Below are 8,710 nucleotides of genomic sequence, written 5' to 3' on the forward strand. Positions count from 1 at the left end.
ATAAGGCAGTTTCCAAGATTCAGGCATGAACTAAAGGAACTCTCCTAGGACCCCACAATTTATTTCCTGTGTTCCACATACTGGGACTTAGCCAGATGGGGCAAAGTGGGGGGGGCTTATGTTTAGTCTTTTGTTTGATTCTAAGAGCTCAGCCTGAGCACTTTGGCGCTTGCAGCAGTGAATAAGGAGACTTTGAAATAAGCAGATAAAAGCTAATATTCAATAAACAAGTGAACAAGGGTTTTCTTTAACTCTCTTGGAAAAGACATCTCTGAGACAAAAACAGAGCTGAGCTGCAATATTGGATAAGCTCCACTGATCACAAGAAAACCTAACATAGGTAATTGACTATTGGCAAATGCAACAGAACCAAATAAAGCAAGTAATTAACAATTATTGTGCTTGGAGGTAATGGAACTACAAATCCAGGCCGCCTAGGTGTTTGTTCCAGGCATTGATAAGAACAAAGTGTTTGTTAGTGGGTGAGTAACCCAGGTGTGAAATTCATTTTATTAGACTACATCTAAAAATAGACTTGAACCAGACAGTGGAAAAGAACAGAATTCATCCCCACTTACTCATGGGGGCACACAGGTAATCAACTCAAGACTCTGGTTTTTGTTTAAACGGGAATTGTGGTAGATGGTTGCAAAAATGGCCCCAGTTATTTCCATTCCTGTATCTATGCTGTTTTGCAGATGTGGTTTTGCAGCTCTTCCCAAGACGTGGGGTCTATTTTTCTACCTCTGAAGACCGTGACTATTTCTGACCAATAGACTATGGCAGAGGTGGTATTATGCTACTTCCAAGCCTAAGCTTCAAGAGGCCTTGTACCCTGTTACATGCTCCTTTGGGACCCTTGTCCCCACCCCATATGAACAAGCCCAGACAGGGCTATTGGAGGGTGAGGTAATGAGTCAGCCCAGTTGTCCCACCAAAGGTCCCAAGCATGCAAAACAGCTTAGCCAACATCAGCAAAGAGGAATGACTGAGGAGACCTAGAATGGTTGGTGTGGCCTTCAGTCTTGGCATCTAGAACCATCAGGGCTCTTCAAGACCACCTAGGGCAGGATGACAAATACACAACACATAGGCCCCCTCCTCTCATCTGGTGCCCAGGGCAGACATTGCTAATCTATTACCATACACTCTTCAACCTAACCCAGAAGCAACTTCTGAATCTTTCTGGACACAATACCATCGGCAATCTCTACCCATCAGCTGTTCATTCCTGATGACTTCCATTACTCCCGTTTCACAGAGGACAAATCAGAGGTATAGGGAGAAAAGGGACTTGTCCATGGAGAGCCTTCCCTATGCCACATGGCTTCCATGTGGTTATAGGGAACAAACATTTTTATGCCTCATCTGTAATTCAGGGAATGACTCCATCATGTGAGAGGAGGTTTTATAAGCAACATCATTTTTTTCTGCTTCCAGCTCAAGTTGTTATTTGGCCATGTTTCAAAAAGTAGGTTTGGGGCACCTGGGTGGCTCAGTCGGTTAAGCATTCACTCTTGATTTCAGCCCAGGTCATGATCTCATGGTTTGTGGGATTGAGCCCTGCATCAGGCTCTGCACTGACAGGATGGAGCCTGCTTGGGATTCTCTGTCTCTACCTCTCTCTTTGCCCTTCCCCTGTTCATGCTTCTCTCTCTCTCTTTCTCAAAAATAAATTTTTTTAAAAAGTAGGCTTTGTTATCATAATAAAAGAACACAAACAACAGATTGTGCCCACTGCATTTAATAAAACCCTAAGGAATTCATTCATTCACTTATGGGCCAGGAAGATACTGGGTATTGAGTTTATGGGGACACATGGACATCCCAGGCACCCAGGGAGCCCAATTCCGACGTTCCATTTAATTGGAGAATGGCAAGACTGGTTCACAAGCAGATTCAGTTCAACTCCCCCATCCCAGGGCCAGGAGGGACCCTGAGATTGCACGCATACCATCACTCACTCAATCTTTTGTGCAGTCCTCTCTAGAGCCCTCTGACAGGCCCCCTTTCACACACCTCCAGTGATAGAGATCATTACTTCCCAAGGCTGCCACAATTGCATCTTCAGATGGTTCTGCCTGCTACAAATTCTTCCTTTTGCCAAAAGGAAATGAGATTCCCCTGAACTCCTTGTCCTTGTACTGTGTGGAACTAACTTTCAGGGACCTAGGGGGAAACATTGAAGGGGAGAGATGTCCAGGGAAAGAAAGACAAGAAAAGGAGAGATGGAAGACACTAAAACTGTCCTTCCGTATTTATGCTGTGGTGAGACCATTACATACCCTTACTCATAATTTTTACTCCTATCAGTCAAACATCATCTTGCCCATCTGAGATCCTTACACATCAGCTCCTTCAGAAGACCCCAAGTGCATTTTCTGTGGTATCCTGTGCAAGAGAGCTGGTTGCTATGGTAACAACTGGATATAAATTTCCCAGAACCCCCAACTAAACTATTAATCAGAAAAATGAGGGAAGGGCCAAGGAAGTAAATAAATCAGTTAAGAAATCGGTTCCTACCAGGAAGGGCAGGACCACCCCAACCCTGCTGAGGCAATAACTCATCCCTCCCTTTGATCCTTTGATGGGGAAGGAGGGGCAGCTGTAGCCTAAGGGGAGCACTACCTCACTCCCCTTTCCAGCTATTTTTTCCCTCATTCTTTCAGAGTCAGAGAGGCTTGATAGCGGAAGCCATGCCTGGCATCTCATCCATGGAGAGTGAGGAGAAGGGCTCCATCAGCAGGAACATCACAGGTAAAATGCTGGACCCTGAAAACAATGTTTTGGCCAGCTTGAAAGAAACGTTCTACTGAAGTGTGGTGATAAAAGTGGGATTAGAGACAGCACAGATGGATAACAGATGGATTAGAGTGATGGGGGCCACATTTCAACTAGAAGTTTGTAGGATTTGTTTGGTTGGGTTTTTTCCAAAGACTTATCATACTTGGTTTAATATTTGTATTTGGCTGTCTTAATAAGGAGTGGCATGGGAAGGCTTGCCAGGCCTCCCTGAAGTGAAAGAGAGCCACCTGGAAACTGGTGGGTTCCACCACTATGCCTCCTGATGCTGGGGGCTGGGAGTGGGTATTTGCTCTGATTATAGGAAACAAGGGAGCAAAGTTTCTTTCCTGGAAAAAGAAACGCCCATGTGACAAAAAAGGGATCTCAGACTACAGCCTAGGAATGGTGGGCACCACTCTGGACTGGACTGTGTCCTCTACTGACCAGGCCTGGTGGTGGCCCCACCCCTGGCTTAGGCTGGCAGGGCTAAGGCAAGTAAGCCAAGGGGAGGAGTGACTGAAGAAGACCAGCCGTGGATTTGCTGCAAACTCACCCTGGGATCTTGGGCAAAGCTCTTCCCATGTCTGGGCCTCAGTTTTCCAAAGTGTACAGGAAGGGCCTGGGCCAACTGAGGTCCAAGTCACCATGTTACTAGCAGTAATGGGCCTTGATGCAAGGTCTAACACAGGACCCTTCTCTCTACCCCTTGTTTCTCCGTAAGGGGAAAAGTGGACTACATCAAAGATTTCATCCTTGGGCAAGAGAAATGGGGGCAAGGGAGAGGAATCCCACTCCAAAGCCACCCTGTAAGAGACCTTGCCAGAGAATACAGAGAGATGCCTCCAAGACTCCAACAGAGGGCCCCCAATGCCTTTTTGGTGCTCCCTGACTCAAAATTTAAGACTCTTAAGTGAGAAAAGAGGAAGGGAAAGGGATGAAGGATGGAAGGGGGCTTTCCAACCTAAAGGCAGAGTTTGAATTAAAACCTCAAAGAGAAAATTGAATGGCACCCCACCCCTCTCTCCCATGGAGCAAGTCCTTCCCCCAGGAGAAGCACTGGCTACACAAGTTTCTTTGCCCACTGCCTCCTCCTATAAGCATCCTCAAAAAACTGATTCAGGCTCGTCAGGGTGGGAAGGCCTTGAAGGGAGCACTGAGACCCAGAGAGGGGAATGACAGACCTGAGGCCTCACAGTGAGAGGTAGGAAAAGCAGGGATTACAGCCAGGTCCCCTGCCCTCAGACCTATGCAATTTCCACTGCCTGAGCCAAGTATCCTTACATTGTCTTCCTTGGGCTCTTACTATAATGCATGCACGTTCTGCAGTGAAAATGGCAGGGAGAGATCCTGCAGGGATTGGTAATTTTTCACGATGGGTGGCACTGAGGCTTCCCTGTTCCCTGGAGGAGGGAAATGAAGGGTTGATTAAGTACTCGAAACATCCCTGCCTGTGGACTGTTTAATAAGTGCCTCGTCCATCTCTCAGGCATTAAAACTGACATTTGGTTTGCTAATCCAATTTGGCAAGCCTCTCCAAGGCTGCATTCGCTGGCTGCTGGGCGCCATTTTGTTTGATGTGTTAGGAATCAATGCAAGTTCCCTGTACTAGCTCTCACTACTGCTTGATTAATTACAAATGAGACCTTTCCATTTGCATTAATGTTCCAATACAGAAAGAGCCCCCAGTGGTCCAACCAGCTCTGAGAACCCAGTGATGATGACCCAGCCATTCACCTGATTCTCTCAGCCTAATTCCTGGATCTAAATAAATCAGCAGAAAGAAGATATGGAGTCTGCAAAATCCCCCTGATCTTTGGCCTATGCTATGCTGTCCACTTAGCAAGAGGAAATGTATAAAGGGGAGCCACAGAAGAACATTCAGCATCTTACATAAAAATTAATGAGGTACGGGGGCGCCTGGGTGGCTCAGTCTGCTAAGCATACAACTTCAGCTCAGGTCACGATCTCAGAGTTTGGGAGTTCAAGCCCCACATTGGGCTCCCTGCTGTCAGCACAATGTCTGCTTTGGATACTGTCTCCTGTCTCCCTCTCTCTCTGCCCTTCCCCTGCTGGCTCTCTCTGTCTCAAAAATAAACAAACATTAAAGAAAGTAACAAGGTATGTTGTGATTTCATTATGCAACATCCCTTATTCAGGTGTGAATTAGTGCTCAGTGCATCTGTTCTCTCAGCCAACAAGATCTCTGTGAGTTATTGGGGTTTCTTTTGCTTTGCCACCAGGAAGCTTAAAGCTAAATACAATTCTGTGGTTCTAGATACAGGTGTTTTCCTGTACACTCAGAGTGGTTTCTCACCTCCTTTTAAATAAATATTTTAAACTATTATATCATGTGTGTTCCTTATTTTTAAAAAATAAATAAAAAATAAAAAATAAAATTATCATTTTGCCCTGCTAACTTGCTTATGCTGTTGGAATTTTTCCTTCTTTCTTATAGGAGAATTCTCTTAGGAAAAGAAGATGGAATAGACATTTATTTTTTGCTTCCACAATATTCATTCTTCAAAAGGCACAACCCATGGGTCCCCACTCTTAGTCTAGGTTGTCTGGGTAGACCTCTACCCCCCTGGCCCAGTAATGGGCATTGCATTCCTTGGGCCACAGTGATTGGGTTGGAGTGCCATTAACTAAGATGGTCCAATCAGAGTGAACATCATAACTTCTGCTAGGAATGGTGGGCAAGATTCTTGTCCCTTTCTGCTCTGAATGTGAAAGGATATAGCCCCAAGCACTGCAAAAAGTCATCTTGAGAACCAAAGGGAAAAGCCTGTTAGAAAATGAGTCAACCTTGAAGAGGAAGAAGTGAGAGACAAAGAGAGCAAGAGTGAGAGTGAGAAAGGAAGGAAGGAAGGTAGGTAGAAAGAAAGGAAGATGTGCATCCTCACAACATTTGAGTCCTATATCCAGCTACAGGAGCCAATACATTCACTTTGGGAGGGTTTCCAGTGGCTTGTAGCCAAAAGAGCCCTAATGGTTTCTGGGGCAGGGGGAGGCTATTAACTGCACCTATGCCTCCAAGTCACCCTCTCCCAAGCCCCCTCAAGAGATCACAAGTGCCCCTCTGTGACCAGTCTGGTATCCTCCCCAGGGAGGTGAAGGTGGTCATTGTGGCACTAGAGGCCTCTTCAGTGCCCTAATACAAGAGAGGTCAGGTTTTGCCAATGACCTCCCAGACTCTTGTTTCTTAGCATCTGTCAGTGCAGACTGATGGACAGTCTTCTCCTCTGCTCTCTCAGTCTTCCCCCCACCCACTCCTTTCATGTTATCATCCCTCCTTTGGCTATCTATCTGCTGATGGCTTCCAAGTCTATCCCCAACTGGGCCACTCTGGAGCTCCCAACCTGGGGGCCTCCCCCACCCCTGCTCTGGGAACCTCAGCCTCAACATCTCCTTCCTTTGTGAGGGTACCTTCCTCGGTTATGGCAGCTTAAGGACTTAGGACATCTCTTGTTCACTCACACTGTGCCTCCATCCAATTGCTCACCAAGTCCTGGCAGATATCTGCCTGATGTCCCTGGAGTCCACTCTGCATCTTGTTCCCACTGTTTCTGCTTCAAATCAGGTCAAACATAGATCTCCACACTGATATTCTCTCCTCCTCCAACTTACTCCCCATTCTTCCATTTGAAACTCCTCCTTAAATACTGCTCTTACTGGCAGCTTCCCTTCTCATTACCTTAGAGGACTCACCAAAGTCCTCACCTGCATGATCCGGTCCCACACTGAAGACACTCCAGCATAAAGTAGATCTTTCTCCACAAATGCCTCACACTTCCCTTCCTCCACATCTTTGCTCATATGTCCTATCCCCCTCAGTCTCTCCCTATTGAACTCCTACTCATCCATCAAAGCCCAGCTCCAATTCTACTTTCCTCAAAGAAACGTTTTACCTACTCCCACTTTAAGAGTGGAATCATACTTTGGGCTTTTGGCTTAGAGGAGGCAAAGGTGCAATTGTCTTTAGTCATCCAGAATCTAGGATACCAGTTGCCTCCACCATGCTGCCTAAGTTTAACACCAAGGAGATCAAAGTCATATACCTGAGGTGCACTGGTGGGGAAGTTGGTGCCGTGTCTGCCTTGGCCCTGAAGATTGGTCCGTTGGGTCTGTCTCCAAAAAAGGCTGGTGATAACATCACCAAGGCAACCAGTGATTAGAAGGGTCTGAGGATTATAGTGAAACTGACCATTCAGACCATCAAGCCCAAATTGAAGTGGTGCTTTCTGCATCTGACCTGATTATCAGAGCCCTCAAGGAACTCTCAGGAGACAGAAAGAAACATTAAACACAGTGGAAAAATCACTTTTTAAAAAAATGTTTATTTATTTATTTTGAAAGAGAGTGAGAGAGCATGTGCGTGCACACATGAGTGGGGGATGGGCAGAGAGAGAGAGGAAGAGAGAATGCCAAGCAGGCACCATGCTGTCAACACAGAGCCCCACAGGGGCCTCGATTCTGAACTGTGAGATCATTACCTGAGCCAAAATCAAAAGTCAGTTACTTAACTGACTGAGCCGCCCAGGTGATCCAGAAATATCACTTTTGATGAGATTGTCGACATTGCCCAACAGACGCAGCACCTATCTTTAGCCAGAGAACTCTTTGGAACCATTAAGGAAATCTGGGGTCTGCCCCAATCTGTGGGCTGCAATGTTGATGGCTGCCACCCTTATGACATCATAGATGACATCAACAGTGGTGCAGTGGAATGCCCAGCTAGTTAAAAACTACAAAGGAAAGGTGCCTCAATGGCTCAGTCAATTGAGTGTCCAAACTCTTGGTTTTGGCTCAGGTCATGATCTCATGGTCATGGGATCAAGCCCCACATTGGGCTCTGTGCTGGACATGGAGCCTGCTTGGGATTCTCTCTCTCCCTCTCTCTCTCTCTCTCTGCCCTTCCCTGGTTCACTCTTTCTCTCAAAATAAAAATCTACAAAGGAAAATATTTCAATAAAAGATCATTTGACAACCAAAAAAAAAAAAAAAGAAAGAAAGGAATGGAATGGAATCATAGACTGCCATAGATATCTATCCAACCTACAATTAGAAACATTGTTCCATAAAAATCACATAGGCCTATCTCTGACAATTGAAGGACCTAGGACAAGTGAAAGAGGAGTCCTGCTGCCCACAGTACCTGCTCCTTTTCTTTCCACCCTCTCCTGCCCCCTGACTCCATCCTGCACTGTGAGGGTCTTGTGCACACAAGTATAGACTTTCAAGCCCCCATGCCCAAAGTCTACCTCACCCCAAGAGCGCCTTTGCCACTCCCACAGCACTTCTTGGCCAGAGGTGCAAAAGTCTTACAGAAGAGGCCATTTCAGGTCTGGATGCAAGGTTGGTCCATTTGGGCAGGAAATCCAAGATGGAGAATTCCAGAGGGAGATCTAGAAGGGGCCTGGCTCTGAATGGGCCCTCAGCCCTGTGGGGAGGACCTATGGTTTCTGCAGTAGAGCTCCTCACACTTGAGTGTGTTCATGAATCAGCAGATTCTGCATTTATAATGAGCTCCCAGGAAAAACCGAGGTTACTGGTCTACAGACCACAGTAGGGGTTGCAAGGGACCAAAGCATCAGGCTCAGGTCTGGGTACATGGAAGTTAAATTACATGGAGTCCATGGAATACATGGAGCCTTCATTGCCACTTGAGTAAAATATGACCTTCAATTCTCCCAGCAGCCCAGAGACACAGTGACTAGGTAGGTTGGTAGATTTGGAACTCCTGATGTTAAGTTCAGGCCCTTTGTCTCCTGGGAAGAACCCACCAGACCACTGGGAGCAGGAATTAGAAGGAAATCAGGTCATTTCCTGGGTACGTATAACTGCCAGTGAAAACCAACCTCACCATCAAAATTGCACAGCTAGCAGAAGCATCCCAGGTGGCATCTCAGGGATGTTGGAGGTGGGA

General features: G+C 46.4%; 1 long non-coding RNA gene across 1 annotated transcript in view; it reads right to left on the reverse strand.

Annotated features, from left to right (window-relative positions):
* The window catches only part of LOC115275708, a 31,297-nt gene extending 23,229 nt beyond the window's left edge, over positions 1–8,068 (reverse strand). The window contains exon 1 of the long non-coding RNA XR_003901702.1: positions 8,051–8,068. This is a non-coding gene — a long non-coding RNA (uncharacterized LOC115275708). The remainder of the gene's footprint in view (positions 1–8,050) is intronic.
* Between the last annotated feature and the right edge of the window lie 642 nt (positions 8,069–8,710).

The sequence above is a fragment of the Suricata suricatta genome, chromosome 13 (assembly GCF_006229205.1).
Source record: "Suricata suricatta isolate VVHF042 chromosome 13, meerkat_22Aug2017_6uvM2_HiC, whole genome shotgun sequence".
NCBI classification, from domain to species: domain Eukaryota; kingdom Metazoa; phylum Chordata; class Mammalia; order Carnivora; family Herpestidae; genus Suricata; species Suricata suricatta.